The 21251-nt window shown below is 40.8% G+C and overlaps 1 protein-coding gene across 1 annotated transcript in view; it reads right to left on the bottom strand.

Annotated features, from left to right (window-relative positions):
- The window catches only part of Pappa2 (pappalysin 2), a 245420-nt gene that overhangs the window by 166385 nt on the left and 57784 nt on the right, over positions 1-21251 (bottom strand). The window lies entirely within an intron of this gene.

Below are 21251 nucleotides of genomic sequence, written 5' to 3'. Positions count from 1 at the left end.
TGCAAAGAGAGAACGTCACACCAAAGGGCAGGTGATGCCAGGGACCGATTTGATTACTATCATGGGGTTTCCAGTCTCCGAAAGGACACCAGTATACATTTGAGATACCTTTGCCCTTAAGTAAAATCCTACTGCTTTGAAAACACACAATATCTGCATGAAGCCTCTATGTTGACATCATTCTCATTTCTTCAATTTCGCTGGAATTATTTCTTCAAGATAAACACACTGATGCTGATAGTTCTTTGCTTTGAGAGTTATGCCCTGGACGGTGAAGAAATCCTCGAACCTCTGAGCCTTGCATAGGTGTCTCCAGGCTGTCTGGTCCCTCTGATGGCAGGAAGTTCAGTTCTGTATGGTTCAGCATATGTTTATAGCAACCGGAATTTTTTTTTAAAAAGAAAAAGTGAAAAAGTGACAAAGAAACAAGTTTACGAACTAAAAGTTAAAGAGTTTTGAGGATAGAAGGCATCATAAAGCTCCTGTAAATGATAGTGTGTATTAATTTCTCTTTTGTGTCCCTTAATCCATAGAATTAAATCCGCCTCTCTACTCCTATATCTTTATAATAATAATGGGTTATCCAACTGATGCCCACACTGGACAGTTTTATGTCAATCTGACAAAAAAAAAAAAAAAAAAAAAAAAAAAACACCAGAAAGAACCTCAATTAATAAAATGATTCAATAAGATTCAGCTGTAGGCAAGACTGTTAGAGCATTTTCTTAATTAGTAATAGATGGGAATGGTGCCAGGCCACTGTGGGTGGTGCAACCTCTGGGCTCACCATCTGGGTTCTATAAGTGGGCTGAGTGAATCCTGAGGAGCAAGCACTCCTCCATGGCTTTCTGCATCAGCTCCTGCCTCCTGGTCCCTGCTTTGAGTTCCTGCCCTGCTCATGTGACGATGAGTTGTGATACGGAAGTATGGGCAAACTAAATCCTTTCCTCCCCAAGTTGCTTTTGGTCATGGTATTTCATCACAGCAATAGAAACCCTAACTAAGACACTGCCTTCAAATCACGAAACAATATTATATATGTACTTGCACACAGAACTGAAGGTCTGTTAAAACATGACTCCCCAAACATCATAGATGACTGATGTAGCTCTTGGTTGTTACTCAGAGGTAGAATGTAGTTCCCTATTGATGAAGGCACCACACACCTACTATATACAACTTGGAAGAGTCAAGTTGAATCTGCATTGAAAGCCTCTTCCCTCTGGTCTAGCTTCCATGGTTCCAGAATACTATGCAAGCTGCCAAGGAAATGAAGTAATTAAACCAATGGTTCTTGACCTTCCTGATGCTGTGACAGTTAATACAGTTCTTCATGCTGAGGTGATCCCCAACCATAAAATACTTTTGTTGCTACTTCATAATTACAGTTTTGTTACTGTTATTAATTGTAATATAATATCTATGCTTTCTGGTAGTCTTGAGTGATCCCTGTGAAAGGGTCATTCAACCCCCATAGGAACATGACACACAAGTTGAGAGTCACTGAATTAAATAGCCCTACCAAGCTGCAACATTGCAGCAACTACCAGCATGGCAAGATATACAAAATGGCACAAGAAGAGTCACTTAAATATCAGTGGCAATCAACAGCTGTCTAATTGGACTTCCAGAGGGAAATTATCCTTGGTACTGGAAATTTAGCGAGCTTCCCTGGGGCTGGTAAGTTCATAGATCTTAGAAAAGAATCTATTACCACCATGTTCTAGCTCATAAAAACTCCTTATGACATCCTAAATCTTATCCTTGTACCCATAGATAAGTGTAGCTACCATTTTTGTCAAAGCAGCTCCTCGTTACAGTGAATGGAGACCATCCTCCAAGCCACAAGTGATCACAATGCAGAGATTTATGCACGGCGTAGGCCAGTTCTAAGGCATGCATGTACATCACAGCTCCTGCATTTAGGGATCAAGGGACATTAGAGAAGAGAGGTGATGTAGGTGTGTCTTCTATCTATCTGATGACTTCATTGGTTAATTAATAAAGAAACTGCTTTGCCTGATAGGTCAGAACATAGGTGGGTTTAGTAGACAGAACAAGATGCTGGGAGTGAGGCAAGATGCTTCAGGCAGTTGCCATGCCTCTCCTCTCTGGGACAGACGCCATGGAGCCAGCCACCAAGTCATAGATGCTGAATCTTTCCCGGTAAGCCACTACCTTGTGGTGCTGCACACATTACTAAATATGGGTTGAAGCAAGATGTGAGAATTAGCTAATAAGAGGCTGAAACTAATGGGCCAGGCAGTGTTTAAATGAATACAGTTTGTGTGTTGTTATTTAGGGGCATAAGCTAGTCAGGCAGCCAGGAGCTAAGCGGCAGGAACACAGCCCACTGCTCCTCACTACAGAGAGGAATGGAAAGACTTTAAGAGGCAGAGGCAAAGGGAATTATTGTGATAGTGTGTCTCCTAGAAGTGTCAGAGAAGCTACACACATAAAGACTTATCAATATGGCTGATTAAACATGACCGGAACAAGGATGACATGAATAGACATGTTAACATGGACAGGGGTCAGGAATGAGGGTAGGGTAGGCAGAAACCCACTAGGCCTCACCATATATAAAGAACTACAATTAACTTAGGATGGCTGAGAGCAAGAGAAATAGTCTTCTTTGGGGAAGAGCACACCAATCCAATACCAAATGGTCAGATCTGAAAACATACATACCAGTAATATTATACACAATGAGCATGTTGTAATTATGTAATTTAAGGAGGAGAAGCTAAGCCAGAACTCAGTAGTCCTTAAACTTTCTACAATGGTCATGTTGTGCCATCCCCCAAAGAGAAAGAGCTAAAGCTAATCTTTCACAGCTAAAGCCAGGCAGACATAGGTTTTGAATTTCCTTTAGGATTATGTTTCATGGCTGCTGTTCTACTAGACAAGCCCATAGGCATTTGAAACTCCCAACTCACATTAGGACAGCATGTCCCCTCTTCTATTGTTTGCAATGCTTCCAGCCATACTCCTCACACCATTTACTTAACCCATGTATAGAATGTGCTGGCAAGAAACACTCAGAAAATGGAAATCCCAATAGATAATTTTTTGTATTTCTTGGAACAGAACTAAAACAAGGAATAAAAGCAAAGAAATAAAAAAGGTCTTGCTGTAGGTCTTAAGATGCTTTGGAGAATGGGTTTTTTTAATAGTGCTTTTACTCACTTGCAGTATCTTGGAAAAATAGTTTTCAGCTACAAGACATCATCCAGGCTCCATGAGGTGGTGTTGGATGTGATCAGAGGGATCTTCCTTCAGCTGCTTTCCTGGAGACGCAATGATTTGGGCTCTTGCCTGGTTTTCCCTGGACTTAGTCATATTTCCTTTGTTTTTCTTGTTTATTAAAATAATTGCATTATGTTTTTACTGATGGTTGAGGTGACGATGACATCATCTAAATCTTTCATGTGGAAATGTTTCAGTAAGTGGGGGGTGTGGAAGAAGAGAAGCTAGAGAAGGAGTGGGAAGGGTAGGATTAATGACAACCTACAAAAAGAACAGGGTACCCAGGATAAGCTCTTGCTCTGATCCCCTTTTGGGTTTCCAGTCAAAACTGGGACATGATACTTGAACAATTTGCTCTCTTTTTTACTTATTCACTTTGCCTAAATTCCCCTATTCCTGGCATGAATTCCTTGAGCTATCTGTGTGTTACTGGCTTCTCTGTCTTCCATTTGCCAGTCTTGGCCACCACCCATCTGTCCTAGCACAACCCAACAGTTCTATTCATTTCTCCTGAGCATCCTCCAAAAGGCCTCTTTCCCCTCCAGCAGCAGCATCAAGGGTTGGTTGTACTCATCTCCCTTTCTTCCTTGCCTAATTTTTTCCCACTCATAAATTACTCTTCCAAATGAGAATGTTGATGTCATGCTAACGGCAAATGGGGTGTGGTAACTCAGATTCCCACACTCCACAGAAATATAGATAGAAGTCAATAAGTCTAAGGGATGATAAATTCTTTAAAATCTAGAAACATTTGGAAACAGCCCATAATTGAACTGATAAGAGAAACACTTACATTGCTGGGAAAGACTGTTGTCCTGATCTACATCTAAACCAAAGAGAGTCAAAGTGTGGAAGTCAGTGTGCCTGTTTCTTATGTATGATGCTTGTTTTCTATACCATGTTCAATAATTTAAAGGTTACTCAGCGCTAACAAAGATAAATGTCTTAGCTTCTGGACTAACTAATGTGCCCAGGACTTGGCTCAGATTTAAGGCTCTATCACTGGATGTAGTTCATAAATTCAAAGCTGAACTTCTTACTACAGAAATTATTTACTAAGAGATAAATGATATTGGTGGTCAGGGTTATCCAAGAGGCTCCCACAACATTATCAACTATTGTCTTTGGTTGCCTCCAAGAGGTTGAAGGCTGAATGTGACCTAAAAGCCTACTTTGTAAGGACCAACCTCACAGTACTAGAAGGTGCCATGCAAAGGAAGAAGGAAGAAACGTCAAAGGAAGAAGACCAATGTTTTTACCCAGTTATATGCTTATGAACTGCAAAAATGACCAACACATCACAATATCCCTAAGAGTGCAATAGTGGCGTGAGTGCCTTGGTGGTAACCAACAGCTCTCTGGACTTAAGGCTCACTCAAGAAGAGTAAATTTTGCCTGGTACAAGAAACCTAGACAACTCCCTGGGGCTAATGGTCAGGGTTCTTGGAGGAAAACCTACAACAACCACTTTACTAAACCAGCACAATTCCTAGCTACATTTTAAATATTTCTTCTTACACCCACAGATAAATATAGGTCTCACACTTCATCAAAGAATCTTCTTTTTGCAACAGATGCAGACCATTACAGAAAACCACAAGTAACCAAAATGCAGAGAGAAAGTGATCATGTGGTACCCAGCCCACAACCCCTGCACTTAAAGCTTGGGGATCATAGCAAAAGAGGAGGCTGAAAGATTGTAAGACACAGAGGCACAGGAAAATGGTTTTGAGATTGTGTCTAGAAATATGAGAGAAGCAACAGCCACATAGAGATATCAACATGGCTGCTTCAACAAAAACTAAATAAGGATGATACCAATAGACTAACATGGAAGGAGGAAATCTCATGGGGCTCCAAGCCTAGACAAAGAACTAGAGGCATCAACAGAATGCTGAAACCAGAGAAATAGTCTTTCCCAGGGAAGATCCCACACACATACACTGGCTATCTGATACCAAATAGTCAGCCCTGAAATCATTTACCTACAAGTAATATTGTACAGACTGAGCAAATTCTATTTATATATTTAGAAATATATATTATAGTAACATATATATTAGGAATATATACGTGTACATATATATATCATTTACATATCAAAAATTAAAGATAAAGAGGCCATGAATTTGAAAGGGGGGATAAATCGTAGTGTTAGGAAAGAGGGAAGGGAAGTAGGAAAATTATACAGTTATACAATTATACCATAATTAAATATATTTTAAGGAGCTAAATGAATTTAATATTTGAAAGAAGATAAAATGATGTAATTACAAGAAAATACAAAAGGTTCATAAATCAATCTGAACTGTGTGTTTAAAAAAAGACGAACTACATTTACTTGCTTGGTTTCTGCCAGAATCTACCTTTACCTACATTCTCCATGCTCTAGATAAAGACATCTCACAGGTGAGGTAGTGCAAGCCAATAATCCCAGCTCTTGAGAAGCAGAAGCAGGAGAATCTCAAGTTTGAGGCCTGCTTGGGCTACATACATTGTGAGAAACGGACATATCAAGAAGCAAAATATGAAGATACAGCAGACAACTGTTCACTGTGGAACTCACAGCCTCTCTTCCCACAGTCAACGTGAACCTCTCTGGAAGAGGAGGACTGTACATAGGATGGAAGAAAGTCTCCATCTGGGAATAAAACACAAATGTCCCAAGGACTCTCAGACAATCCTCTTGAGAAATAACATGTGCAAATCTTGGATTTGGGGATGTAGATAAGTCTAAACCTTCCGGTCATTCAGTCTTCTCCTGGGACGTTTAGGCCCTTGAAGTATCAACTAGCATGTCCCCAGCAAACTAGCACAATTGCAGTGAGCTTTCTGTCCTGTAAAGGTTTGCTCGTTCTTAGGTACCCATCATGCCAACCACATCTTTTTCTCATTTGTTCATGACCTCATCTCCTGCTACTCTACAATCAGGGGGTGGGGACAGCATCTGGATCAGTCTTCCCTTCATCTCCGCTCTTCTTCATGTTAGGGAATGTCAACATTTATATGAAACATCCACAGAAAATAAGGTTTAATTCTTGACTTCCCCTCCCCTCATGGCATATGCTCCATTCTCCTTTGGCTATCCTTATCCATTACCTCCTTTTTTAGATTAACTTTAAAAAAAATGTTGGCCTCATCTAGATCATTCACCTCTCTATACTTTCATTTGTTTATAAATGTCCCCTCTCTAGGAGTATTCATAATTTTCAATACTCTACCTTGTCCTAATATAGCCAATATTTTATTCAATAGACTTAGTAGTTGATCATACCTTTTCCTTTGATAATAGAATGGAGGCCACTCATGAACTCCATCATACCCACATGCACCCACAACCACACTTAAACTCATTTTCTGCCTCACTGATGTTGAATCACTTGGAGCCCACAGGATGAGGCTTTCTGAGTAAACTATATGATGTGGGATTCCCCTCGGTATGCTGTGAATATAATTGGTTAATAAAGGAACTGCTTTTGGCCTATAGCAGAGCTATAGGGGAACAGAGCTAGGTGGGGAAAACTAAAGTAAATGCTGGGAGAAAGGAGGCAGAGTCAGAGAGAAGCCATGTAGCCCCACTGGAGCAGGATGGAATTTTACCCAGTAAGCTACAGCCACTTGGCAATACTCAGATTACTAGAAATGGGTTAAAGTTAAGATGTAAGAGTTAGTCAATAAGAAGCTAGAGCTAATGGACCAAGCAGTGATTTAATTAATACAGAATCTGTGTGGTTATTTTGGGGCTAAGTGGTCAGGAACCAATGAGTGGCCTTCTCCTCCAACAACTGTAACTAACACCCTTCCTTTTGCCTTCTTCCTTTCCAATTCAAATTTCCTAAGAAAAGTATTTATTCATCTTCCATTCACCCATGTACCCTCTATCCAATTATAACTGGCTTTCATTTATATCACATTATCAGAACTGTTTTATTTAAAGTTGTCAATGGCATCTTTATTTCACCCCTACAACAATGAAAAAAAATCCAGCCACTGTGGTATTAGAAGCCCTTGTTGCATTTTTGTATTGCTGCTTCTTCTTTAAGCCCCATACTTCCTTTACTTGATAGCAATGTATTTTCTTCTCCCTCCTCCTGTTTTCTGACCAATCCCCTTTCTGTCTCCATCATGTGGTGTAGGAGACTCTTCTATGTGTTGCTTTCATTGGTTGAATAAAGAAACTTCCTTGGCCTTTTGATAGGACAGCACTTAGGTAGGCGGGGTAAACACAACTGAATGCTGGGAAGAAGGACAGACAGGCAGAAGCCATGAATCTCCTGCCTGAGATGGATGTAGGTTAAAATCTTTCCAGTAAGCCACAATCACGTGGTGATACACAGATTTACTAGAAATGGGTTAAGCAAGATATGAGAGTTAGCCAATAAGAGGTTAGAGATAATGGGCCAGGCAGTGTTTAAATGAATACAATTTCTGTGTGATTATTTCAGGTGTAAACTAACTGGGCGGTGGGGATGAAACAAAAGGCCACTTTCCTCATACTACAATGGTGGTTTTCTCTTCCTGCTCCTAACCCTTCCCAATTATTCTGCCCATACTTCACACACTCTCCCTGTTATCTTTGGAAACCCTATACTCTTAAGCTTTCAAGCACCACCAGTGTCAGGATGATTCCCACATTTTCTGTTTAGCTGCTCATACATTTCCTCCCAAGGTCATAGCAATGCATTCCTCTAGCAATTGGGCATCTAGCCTTAGTTTACCCACAGACATCTTGGAAGCAGCATACCAATGTGGAATGTAACCCTTTAATAGCACAAAAGAAATAAATGTGTCTGAACTAGTGGAACATCTAGCAAATCTAAGGATGGTTTTTCTCTGTGTGTGGATTTGCCAAAAGGTTGTATTTTTGGTTACATACAAAAGACATGGGTAATCTGGCTTAAGAGTGATTTAAATTCGTACCCTACTCTCAATATCCAATAATTTAGAGATTGGAAAAACACACACACAAGTGTGAATGAAAGCAGTGTGTCATGTGCTGGTATGGGGCAGGCAGAGACCAAAGGAAATGCAAAAAAGAAAATAGGCTAACAAACAGACAGACAGACAGACACACACACACACACACACACACACACACACACACAACTAGTGACCAGTGTAGGGTGTATCCCTGGTAGAATCTGGCATTCCACAAGACAAGAATCTTAGGTCACTTGCCATATAGGTACTAGGAAAGGCTCATCTTTCCTCAGTAACCAACACCAACAGGCATAACAAACCATTTTTAAAAGACTGCTGCCCAGCCAGCATCAAGGAAGCGCTAGAGGAGAAGATTATTCCCTTCAGGTCACAATCTGAGAAGCCATGGCAAAAGTTATGGAACTGCCATCTGATTCCATGAAGAACACCTCTAACTAGAAGTGGAAAACCCTGAGTCAGAACGACACGTTCCACACAGTGGAAAGCTTTGACCCACAGCCCCAAGTGAGTCTTAGTAGCTCCCAGAAAACGGGTAAGCACTGGCAAGTGCTTAAACATACCAGGACAGTTACTGACATCCTTTGCCAGTCCCTAGAGGTGGAAGTCATCTTTAGTTGTAATACTCGCTGCCCAGACCATAAACTACACACCCTGCGGTTGTAAGGCAAACCCCCAAAGATCAACGCAAACCATCTGCTCTCCTTGGAAGACAATCTGAATTCATACATACTCAAGTGACCACACAGGTAGTGTGTACCTGTGCACACATGAATAACTACATAGATAGTCTGTATCTGCTCATATGTGCAAGAATGCCGTGCAGAGACAGTCTGAATTTTCACACACACAGTAACCAAATAGAGAAATCTCTACATCTATGCACAAATGATGTGGCTTGGATGTGAAATGCCCCCATAGGGGCACGTGTTTGAGGCACTGTCGGGGAAGTTGTAGAACCTTTAAGAAGTGGAGTCTTGTAAGACTTAGAGGACTGGGGACAGGAATTCAAGTTTATAGCTCAACCCTGCTTCTTGCTCACTCCCTGCTTGCAGATTACCAATGCATTATGACTGTCAGGCTCTTGTTCCTTCTGCCATGCCTTCCTGCTGGAACTATAAATAAAAGTAAGCTCTTTCTTAAATTGCTTCTTGTTGGGCATTTGATCACAGAAATGAAAAAAGTAACTAATGCAACACATGGGAAACATCATGGAGGATTCTGGTTCTGTGCACATGTGAGAGACTGCCATTCAGTTACTACCCATTCATAGAGTATCTACACTTGTGCACACATAAGTAACCTTTTGGAGAAACTCTGCACTTGTGAATATGCAAGTCACCACGCAGAGACAGGCTATTTTTTTCTGTGGACATTTGATTGACATTAGGGACAATTAGAACCTGCACATTCATGAGACAATATGTGCTAGTACACGTTAATGACTATAAAGTCTTCAGTTTTATACATACAGGATCTGCAAAGAAGTGGCAGTCTGTACCTATACGCAAATGAAACCCTGCCACATAGACAGACTGTATCTATACACATGTAAGTGACTGCACAAAGACAGTCTATGCCTATTAACACTGGAGTAACCTCATAGAGACAATCTGTCCCTGTGTGCATGTGAATTACCTCACTGATGTCTAGGTACATAGCAATAATCATTTAGAGACAGGCTGTCCCTGTGGCTATGCTAATGACTTCATAGAGACAGACAGTCTGTACCTATGCACATAGAAGGGGCATCCACAGACAATCCGCATTTTCACACTTGATAGTGAGCTCATAGATGTGATCTGCAATAGCAAACGGAACAGGTAACTCTCAAATATTAAAGTAAAAAAGAGCCAATAAACAAAACTACTCAACATATTTAACAAGCAGGGAAATAAAAATTAAAGCAGCACTGAGGTCTGGGAAGTTGCCCAATCAGTAAAATGCTTGCCTCAAATCATAGGGACCTGTGTTCAGTTTCAAGAACCCATATAAAATAAAGCTGGTAATATGGTTTGTGCTTGTAATCCTGGTACTCAACAGGCAGAAACAGGTGGATTCCTGACCAGCCAATCATGCTTACAAGAAATATACTCTTAGAAGCCATAGGTGCCAAATAAAAAGCCCAATACCAAGGGTGACATACCCTTCCTCCAGCTGTTGGTATGGGTGTCCCAGAGACCCTCAAAGAATTACAGATTGTTATCATTGGTTTTGGTTGCTGCAATAATTTGTTGATAAGACACCACATAATATCACAGTCACATTCCTTCCCAACCTCCAAGGGCACAGAGAATATATTAAAGAGTAGTGGGCAAAAATACGGTAAATTTTAGAAGTCAGGAAGGAACAGTGTAAAACTATGTCTTCTGACAGGAACACGGCAACCACGAACTCACAGCAGCTGTGGTTGCCCACATAAGACCATCATGAGACATGAGATGAGCCAATAAACTCTCCAGCTTGAAGGAAAGAAGGCTCCGAAGACCCATCCCTAGGTGAGATGGTTGCTAGGAGAATGCTGTGTTTCTTTAGAAATGCCTTCCCTTGTAGATCTCCCTGCTTCAGTGAACAACCCCAAACCCATGCTTACATAGGCAGCACAATTTGGAGCAAGCATGTTATAAAGAAAAAAAGAAAAAGAACATAGAGTTACAGGTTAGGAGGTTGAGAGGTTTGGGATGGACTGAGGAAAAGTTGGGGGAAGAATGGGGTGTATATATGATCAAAATACATTTGCATCTTAATATGTCATGTTTGGATTGATATGCCTGGGAGGCCTGTCCCTTTCTGAAGGAAAAGGAAAGAGGAGTGGATTTGGGGGAGAAAGGAGGTGGTTGGGTTGGGGGGGAGGCTGGGAGGAGAGAAAGAAGGGGAAACTTCTGTCAGGATGTAAGATATGAAACAAAAATAAAAATAATAATTGCATACTTGCACGAAATTCTCAAATGAATAATAAAAATACTTTAAAATTTAAGAAACAATAAAGTAGTGTAATAACGTGATTGTCTGTTTTTCTCCTAAATAAAAATACCTGGTAACATGGGACGATTGCAATTCTCTGATAGAAGAAACTGACAATGTTTACAATAGCCAAGACTGCTAACGATAGACTAGATTTCTAGTACATTTCCAAAGAGAAGGGATGACTGCAGAGCTGAGAACTCTCCAGGAGAAAGTAGCTCTTTGTAAGTGGAAGGGTAAATCTTAAAAATCAATTTAGTCTTAGATCATCCCAACAAAGCTGGAAAGTAGATTAAAATATCAAAAGAGAAAAAGAGTCAAGTGTTAGACGGAAACTACTGACCTAATCTAATAAGAATACGTGTAGACTTTGGAAAGAACGAGCTCATAAAACTATACAAAAATAAGATCAAAAATAAAGCCAGGTACTAGGATGAACATGAAAAAATGTAGTGTGACAAATTTTAAAATTTTTATTTCTCAGAATATTAATTAAAATGCAAAAAAATATAATGAGAAAGCAAAACCATAAAAGTCCCGAACTCTTGAAAGTATGCTTTGTTACCAATGTAAATAATCATTAAAGTATATTCAACAATCCATTAATCTAATGTTCATTTATTTGCTTTAAACTAACAATAATCACAATTAATTTTGTCCCACGTAAATGTAATATACTCTCTACATAATTTCCCATGTAAAGCTCACAGTGACTTTATGAGGTTAGCACAATCATTTCACTTTACAGATAAGAAATATATTAAAATAAGGCTTATGGAAATTTAATGTTACCCCAAAACTACACATTTGGAAGAAAAAACTTAAATGCAAATATCTCTTGCTATAAAGTATGCTCTCTTCTAATCTTAATTTTTTATTATTATCTGTGAGTCACTCACTATGTCAGGTCCTGATGATGAAATATATAATACATTATAATATAATATGTAAAATATATATTATACTTTCAAGAAGCTTGCTATACTATGACAATAATGTAAACAAATCCCTAAAATGCACAGTAATTGGCACCATACTAAGTATGCACACACAATTACAAGCAGGAATAAAGGATGAAGTAAACCTTGCTTGGAGAGTGGGATGTCATTAAAGTATGATAGAGGGTGGCACATGTTATGAATCAGCTTGCGCTTGTCTTCTCCAACCTCCGTCTTGATAAGGGTTTCCACTCTGTATGCTGTGAATGTTTTAGAACCATTGGGTAGTAAAGAAGTTGTTTTGGTCTATAGCAGGGCAGAATATAGCTAGGTGGGGAAACTAAACTGAATGCATGGAGAAAAAAGGCAGAGTCAGGCAGATACCATGTGGCTGCTAAAGAAGAAAGATGCCAGAACCTTACCACAGATTAATAAAAATGGGTTAATTTAGAATATAAGAGCTTGCCAGGTGGTGGTGGTGCATGCCTTTAATCCCAGCACTTGAGAGGCAGATCTCTGTGATTTCAAGGGCCAGCCTGGTCTTCAAGAGTTAATGTCATGACAGGCTCCAAAGGAAAAAGAAAGAAAGAAAGAAAGAAAGAAAGAAAGAAAGAAAGAAAGAAAGAAAGAAAGAAAGAAAGGAAGAAAGGAAAGAAGGAAGGAAGGAAGGAAGGAAGGAAGAAAAGAAAAAGAAAAAGACCTAGCTAGGAATATGCCTGAGCCGTTGGTCAAACAGTATTGTAATTAATATAGATTTTTCTGTGTCTGGGTGGCTGGGAAACAAAAGTACAGTTTCTGTTTATACCTTTTAGTGTGTCCCACTGTCCTGTAGATCATAAGTGGTAAATTTTGTACTTGTCTGTTTTACTTTTATGTAGGGGTGTCAAAGGGGTGCAGATTCGACCAATACCAATCACCATGACCATTGTTAGAGCTAGAAGAAAGGCAGGAGTTGAAGGCCTTATTTTAATTTCTCTGTCTGTAAATATTCAGGACAATAGTATTCTGACATCTTCTACCAACAGTGTAGTACCTGAGATGCAAGTTTTAAAACAAATACACTTACTGCCTGGATCTAGTAGACACACCATGACTTGTTGAGACCAAGAGTATCTTTCTGAGTTTTCAACAGCAGCTGGAGAGTGTGTCTTTGGAACAAGTACTAGCAGATATCCAGGGTGCCCTCCCTATCTGTGTCCTGAGCAGCACCTCTAAGCATACACCAGCTCCCACAGATCCCGAAGCACTGATATTCCTGATGCCCAACCGGAACTCCAGCACCACATGCTTCTCAACAATGTCTTTTTTTTGCATTTAATTCCTTGTTGTTGTTGCTGCTGCTGCAATGCTTACAGTGGTTTCTGATTTCTATAATCGTGACTAACTCAGAGATTATATTTCAGCTAATTTGCTCTCAAGGTAGAAAAGTCAAAGGAGACATATTCAGGTCCTATGGTCACATGACTAAAGAAAACTAGAAATTCTAGTTAGTTGAAGAAATAGTTCAAGATCTACATTTCAATGAGTTAGTTTCCTGAACCATGAAAAAGTATTCCCAAAAATCCAAAAAGACCCACTTTAATGACTTTGCAATCAACACTACCCTTTGTTGCTGATGGAGTGGAAGACGGCAAAATGTTTTAACTTCCTGTAGCCAGAAAAGGAAAGACGTAAATATTACTATTCAGAGAAGAAAATGTCAGTTTTGAGAAAGGTTTTCATAATATTGTATTTTATATATGTGTCTGTGTGTGTGTATGTGTGTGTGTGTGTGTATGTGTGTGTGTGTATGTGTGTGTGTGTATGTGTGTGAGTATGTATGTGTGTGTGTATGTGTGTGTGTGTATGTGTGTGTGTGTGTGTGTATTTTCTTACATAAGTGAAAAGTGATTCCTGGGATGAATTCCTATGCTAGCCAGGAAAACAATCTGCCTGTTTCTTTCATTGCTTTGTTTGTTTTGATTATTATGTTAGATCTTCCGAAGCAAGCAAATTCTTCGGGAGCTATTAGGTCTTAAGCCGTGAGGGCATCGTGCTGGTTAATTCAATATAAATTAGAAGCAGGAATCTCAACTGAGAAAATACCACCACATTGGCCTGTGGGAAATCCTGTGCCACATTTTCTTAATTGAATATTGATCGGAGAGGGCCCAGCTCACAGTGGGTAGTGCTGCCCCTGGACTGGTGGTCTTGAGTGCAGTAAGAAAGCAGGCTGGGCAACCATGAAAGGTAAGCCATTATACAGCGCTCCAGCTTGGCTTCTGCTTCAGCTTCTGCCTCCAGGTTCCCACCCTGACTGACAAGACTGTGGTATGGAAACAAGTGTAAGCCCAAGTGGCTTTTCGTCACCATGGGTTTTGTTGTTGCTTTGCTTTGCTTTGCTTTGCTTTGTTTTTGGTTGTTTGGTTGTTTGGTTGGTTGGTTGGTTGGTTGGTTGGTTGGTTGGTTGGTTGGATGGTTGGTTGGTTGGTTGGTTGGTTGGTTGGTTGGATGGATGGTTGGTTGGTTGGTTGGATGGTTGGTTGGTTGGTTGGTTGGTTGGTTGGTTGGTTGGTTGGTTGGTTGGATGGATGGTTGGTTGGTTGGATGGTTGGTTGGTTGGTTGGTTGGTTGGATGGTTGGTTGGTTGGATGGTTGGTTGGTTGGTTGGTTGGTTGGTTGGTTGGTTGGTTTTTAGAGACAGAGTTTCTCTGTGTAAAAACTCTGACTATATTGGCACTTGCTCTGTAGACTCGCAGAGATCTACTTGCCTCTATGTCCTGAGGGCTGGGGTTAAAGGTGTGTGCCGCCACGGCCTGACTCTTGTCACCATGCTTTATCACAGCTATAGGAACGCTAACTAAGACAGCATTTGATAAATGTCTCATGAGCTATGCATAAGAATGAAGGAAAATGTGGATAATTATAGATTTATAACCACTTGTACCAAATATTGGGACAACCCTACAAGGGGCAGTTTCCTTTTCCCCAGAGAATAAAGCAACTAGATGCCATCTTAGAAGCTTAATGACTCTCACTGGAGAAGAAATATAATATCAGTGTTTGGAAGCGGACTTTCTAGATACCAGAACTGAAAAAAAATAATTTTCTCTATTGTCTTTTAATAAATTATCTGGCCCTGGGCATTTTGTTTAGCAGCACAGATTGTTTGCACAATATAGTTGCATTTAAATAATAGTGCACATACATGCTAATGTAGATAATATATTTCTAGAAGAAAATAAAATAGAAAGAAAGATTTGAAGGAATATTCTTTGCACACTTGTGTATTTTATTTGTTTAATGTTGAATAGTTTCTAAAAGTTTCTCTAAAACAAATAAAATGAGGCAATAAAAATAAGTAAAATATTGTATGCTTGTGTATGTGGGGTGTGTGTGTATACTGGTGCATGCATGTATATGTACATATGTGTTGGGGCATTTATGTGTTGTATGTGTATATACTCTTTCTTCTATTACCTGGACAGAGCTCTCAGAAGGCAAACATCCTGCCTTTCTCAATGAACCAATTTAGAAAATTATTTTCAATAGTGTCCGATGGTTTGTAAGTACTAGTTGATGGCACTAATGGTATAGATGTCCTTCAAATGAAAATGGAGAATGCTTCATCCTTTCTCCCACTCCCCAGCACACAGATATTGTCCACTATAAAATATCCTCAAAAATCACAGCATTCAGTCAAATTTCAAAAAGTTTGAACTTTCAGAGCAGGACCTGCTCCCTCTGGTAGACAGCAAAGGATAAGTACATGCAAAGACACCTCCAATTTCTGTCTTGGACAACTGTTTCTATGGTGACTAAGGGTGAAAACACTCTGCACTGATAAACTTTTGGGTCTGGGCAGGAATGGACAGTATAACTGCACAGACCTCATGCTGGATTTAAAACTATGAAGCTTCCCTCAGGGTAAACAGTCCTTGTGGGTAACTGGAGCGTGGACAATGCACTCCAGCTAATGATGAAAACCCATGCAATCACTTGTTGTTGTAGATATGCTCAGTGTCGTTTTCTTCTCCTCCTGAAGCTCATTCCTCTCTGTAGAGCATCTGAAAAGTGTTTCTTCAAATCCTATTTTCTAGCAAACCATTATTCTATAAGCACATCATACATGCCCTTACGCACAGACACGTATACACTTCCTGGAAGTCAGATGTTTTTAAAAATACGAATATGTCAAATTAAACTCTCAGCTTCCATTTCTACTGAAACAACAGAAACAAACAAGCTCTGTAAGAAAACCAATAACCAAAACCAATTTACACATTAACTTTATAAATCAAGCAGCACACTTAATTCAGAAAGAATTTATTGAACGATGGCATATGAGGCATTATGCTCACTAGCTGAGATCCAATGCTGAACAACCCAGCCAGCATGTCTGCCTTCATAGAACTTGGGCCCTGACAACAGAGCCAATAAGAAAGAGGGTTTAGCAGGCACTCCACTAGGAAAAATAACCAATGCCGTAGGAAGCCAAAAGCAGGAACATCTAAATAGGATATGGGGAATTAGCAATGTTTTCATGAAATTGACATCTACATGGAGACCTAGCAAATAAAAAGGAGTGTCTTACAGTAGTAAGTGCCAAGGAAAGAGAGGTAGCCATTGTCTGAAGACCTGGCATGGAGAGGAATTAGCTGATAAGAGCTGTGAGGAACTGGAAAGGGTGATGCTAAAATGACTGACAGCCCTCAGGTCATGGAAGTCTTGCATGTCATGTTACAATGTTTATTGCTTCAGGGGGCTGGAGAGCTGGCTCAGTGCTTAAGAGCACTGGCTGCTTTTACAGAGGACCTGGATTCAATTCCCAGCACCCACATGGCAGCTCATACCTCTCTGTAACTCCAGCTCTGAGGCTCTAACACCCTCGCATAGACATATATGCAGACAAAACACCAATGATCATAGAACAGAATTGAGATTGCTTTATAGAGAGACCACCCTTGAGAAAAATGTAGAGAATGAGTTCAGAGATGCAAAACGTGAAGCAGTGTAGATGACAAGAAGGTTAGATTGGTTTTGAGGTGTATTTATAAAACAGAACCAAAGGGAACTGGTAACTGATTAGATGAGGCAGAGTAAGAGAGTGAGATTTATAATGATTCCTTAAGATGGATGTGGTGGCACTGCATGCCAGTGCCCAGGAAGCTGAGTCAGGAACATCCAAGGTCATGGCCAGCCCCGACTACACAGTGAGACTTGGTTAACAACATTTCTCCCTAAGTTTATATTGGAATAGTTCTGTCACACAGATCTTCCATATTTAGAGACAGTTTGAGGACCCTGAGATGACCAAATTAGAAATATGTATTAGAGAAATATATACATAGTTCTGAATCCCTGAAATATTCCTGAATTTAGAGAACATTAAAATTTAAATTATAATGAAAGGTATGAAATGAATGAGGTAGTCAACATTGCCTTCCTAATGGCTCAGTACAGCCTATGTTTAGGGAAATAGGAGAGGCAGAGATTGAAGCAGAGTGAGACAGAGAGGAGAGAGAGATCAACCTAAAAAAATTCTCTGAATCATGTAATTCTAAAATCAATAAAAAAGCAATGATAATTTTTCTGTTTCTGTTTTCAACCTTTGAATTATGCATTATGAAATGCAGAGGGGAAATCTTTTCAATAACGTAAAAGAGCCCAGTCTGGCTGAAAGGAAGGTACATGGGATGAACAGAAGAGACTCATGTTGATTGCTGGGGAACAGTGAATTTTCAAGAGTCAGGAGAAGCTGGCAGAGAGGCCTGAGGCTGAGAAAAGAGGAGTCAGGGAGATATCCAGCAGTGTTGGCTTCTTCAGTGTTGAGGAAGAAGATTATTCCAAATGTTCCTGGCAGTCGAAATAAAAGAAGAACAGAAAAGTGTCTATCGGGAGTAGAAGTAAGGAGAAGATTGGTAGCTTTGACATAAGTAATTTCGGAACAACAGTTGAGACAAAAACCAGACTGAAGTTGGTTAGAGAGTAGTGGGGTGGCGTGGGGGCATGCTGACGGAAGTGGCTGGCACAGATGAGAATCTTGACCTTGAAAGAAGATGCTGAAGAAGGGAAGGAGAGATAAACCAGTGTGGAGGGGAGGATGGAAAGTTGCTCCCATAGACCTAGGCATGACGGCATTGCCTGGGGAGAAAGAAGCCAGAAAGCCTGGAGATGAAAAACGACAAAAGAACAGAGATAATCGAGAAGATTTGACACAGAAGCCAGGAAGCGAGACCCACCTCATACAGGTGGGTGAGGCTGGTGCACAACACATCCAGAAGCCCCTATCCCCAATTGCTCTCAGTGCCAATTACTAACAGTTGTGCTGTCTGTCAAATTCCCCGAGCCAAGCAGCTAGCAACTGGAACACGAGAGATGTTTGCCTCCTCCCAGAAGCAGCTTGTAGCCAATGACTCACTAACAAAAGGGTACAAAAAGCCGATCTCCTTGCCCCAGACTTAGGCTCCATCCATGTTGCAACTCATGCTTCTGAACTCACAGAGATTGGCGAGGTTAGACCCCAAGTGAAACTGCATCCTTGCTTGGGCCCCTGCCATGGCTTATCCTGTTGCCTTCACTGCTGTGTGGTAAAAAGAACCTCTCAGTAAATCATATGAGCCCAAAGCCCTGACTCAGGCTTCACATGTTGGACACAGAAGAACACGTGTCATGCCCATGCACTAGAGGAGGAGGGGAAGAGGTGGTGGAACAGAGATGGTTTTAAGAAGAAATATCCCTCTGCTTTATGCTGCATCCCTAATGGAGTAGAAGGGGAGGGATCTCCTAGGGATGAGGAGCAAGGTTAGAGGCTTAGAGATCTCCATTTATAAAAGCTTGAAACACAGTAGAATAAGGTGGAGGAAATAGCTTGCAGAGGATACAGGGCCATTTAGTATGGCTAAGACCAGAGTGGATTTGTGAATTAATAGCCCCATGCTAACGTAGCTGTTTATAAATTCCACTGGAAAGCCGCTGAGAACTCGTGTCGTTACTAGCTGTACCGCTCAGAGACACTCATTACCACTAAACCCTGGTATGATTTAAATTATCCCCAGTGGGCTCATGTGTTGAACACTCAGTCCCCAGCTTGTGGAACTCTTTGGGATCTTTAGGAGATGGGGTCTGGCTGGCAGAAGTAGGTCAGTAAGGAAAGGTCTTTGAAGGATATGCCAGCTTTGGTGCTAGCCTGCTCTCTGCTTTCCTAGTCCAGACCATGTGACTGGACCACCCTACGCTCCTGCAGCTATGGACAGAGCTGTTCCACACCACCTCTTCCTCGCCACAAGGATCTGAAACCTCACTGAGGCTATGAACAAAATACTTACTCTCACAAAGACCCACCCCACAATCACGCTTGTGAACATCTAATTCCAAGCCCGAGAAGAGAATGATCCTAAACTCTTTCCTTCTTTTTCAGTTCCACGTCCAGTCACCAAATCCAGTAAGATCTACATTCTGAGCAAATCTAGAATTTCTACCCCCAGCCATCCACTCTACTGTTTCACACTCATACCTACTTCCACAAGTTTGTCACTGGCCCATTTCCAGTTTTTGCCTATGCTCTTTGATTTCCTTTGTGGAGATATAATCAACTCATTTTTTATTCTTCAAATATTTCTGATAGTGTTGGAACAAAGTTAAATGACTTAAAACGTCAGGGCCTTGCAGTATCTGAGCCCAAGCTACCTGTTTAGCATCTTCCCTGGTCCTTATCCCTTCTATATCCCATCCTACGGCTCAGTTCCTATGCTCTGTTCACTCCTGATTCAATAAAACTGAGCATATGTGTCCTATGTCTAGATAGATGGCGTTCGGTGAGATTTTTCTTCTAACTGGTCGTTTGTCAAAAATTAGTGTAAGACTGGAAGGATGGGTCACTTGGTGCCAATCCTAGTGACTTGAATTCAGTCCCCAGACCCTACATGACCCGATTCACACAAGTTGTCCTTTGGTGTCCCATGGAATATGCACATCCACCACACACACGTGAGAGCATGAGCACACACACACACACACACACACACACACACTATACACAAATACTATTAAGTAATAAATAAATAGATAGAAAGATAAGGTTTTTGGGGTTTTCTTTTAGAGTTAGTATAGATATCATCGCTTTCCAGGAGAGTTTCTTTGATGTCAACTCCAGTGTCTTCATCTACATTTGGTCACAGTCCTTGATAAGCCCTGAGCACTGTGCCCTCCAGAACAATGCTTACCACAGTGAATGGATGGCTCTAGACACGTCTCTCTAAACATCTCGCCTAATTATAGGCAATGTGTTTCTTAACAATAAGTCCTTAAAGGGGGTTACAATAGTTTCGGTGTGATATCAGGGACTGTAACACAGAAAGTAGTCATTTTGCGGTTATATTTGACCCCCTTTGCTGGAACAATTTGTGCAAAGGTGAGAAAATGGATATTTAAAAAAATACTCATCATGCAGACACACAGGCACAAGTTCTTTGGGGCATAAGAAGATGAAAAACACAAAGCCATGGTACTCAAAGCTTGTGGTGGCTTTCTGATAGATCTTACCACTTCCCCGAAAGTTTCTTGAACCAGCAACAGACATTCATTTGTCACTGTCATTAAGGGACAGAGGACCCTCCGGCACACTTCCTTCCCTACTAAGTTTTTATAGGTTCATGAAGTCCATGGAGACATTTAGTAGCCATGCTACCGGTGGAAGGGATAATTTCTATTGGCCTTTTGCACTGTCATTTGTAAACTCTAATTCTCCCAGAGCCTTTCTAGAGCCTGGTGGGCACCAGAACAACTCTAACCATCTGAACATTGTAAGAGTGATGGTGGGCAGGATTCTGCAGGAATGTGCAGAGGCAACCCCAGCAGCCTGCCCACTTGCTTCCCTCTTCCTGACTTGTTTCTCCTCTGAGACTTGGGCCCCAAAAGGCACACCTTCTAGCCATTCTTTCTATTTCCTTTTCTAAAAGGTCTGGGTCCATACTCTACCAGCGAGCACATTTCCTTCTTCAGCCCTTTCCTTTCTTCTGCCTGACTTTAGTGTTGGGAAGCCATCTGAGGATCATTTGCTGGCTGAACGATCATACACAGACTACGGCCTTGTGATGACTCAGGCTCTTGCGGTCTCGCTGTGTTTACCATGGGTATTCGATTCCAGCTGGATTTCCCTTTCCCCTGGAAACCTACGGCTAA

Source organism: Arvicola amphibius, chromosome 12 (genome assembly GCF_903992535.2).
Source record: "Arvicola amphibius chromosome 12, mArvAmp1.2, whole genome shotgun sequence".
Classification (NCBI taxonomy): domain Eukaryota; kingdom Metazoa; phylum Chordata; class Mammalia; order Rodentia; family Cricetidae; genus Arvicola; species Arvicola amphibius.
The sequence above is the reverse complement of the archived record's forward strand: the minus strand, read 5'-3'. Positions and strand labels throughout refer to the sequence as shown.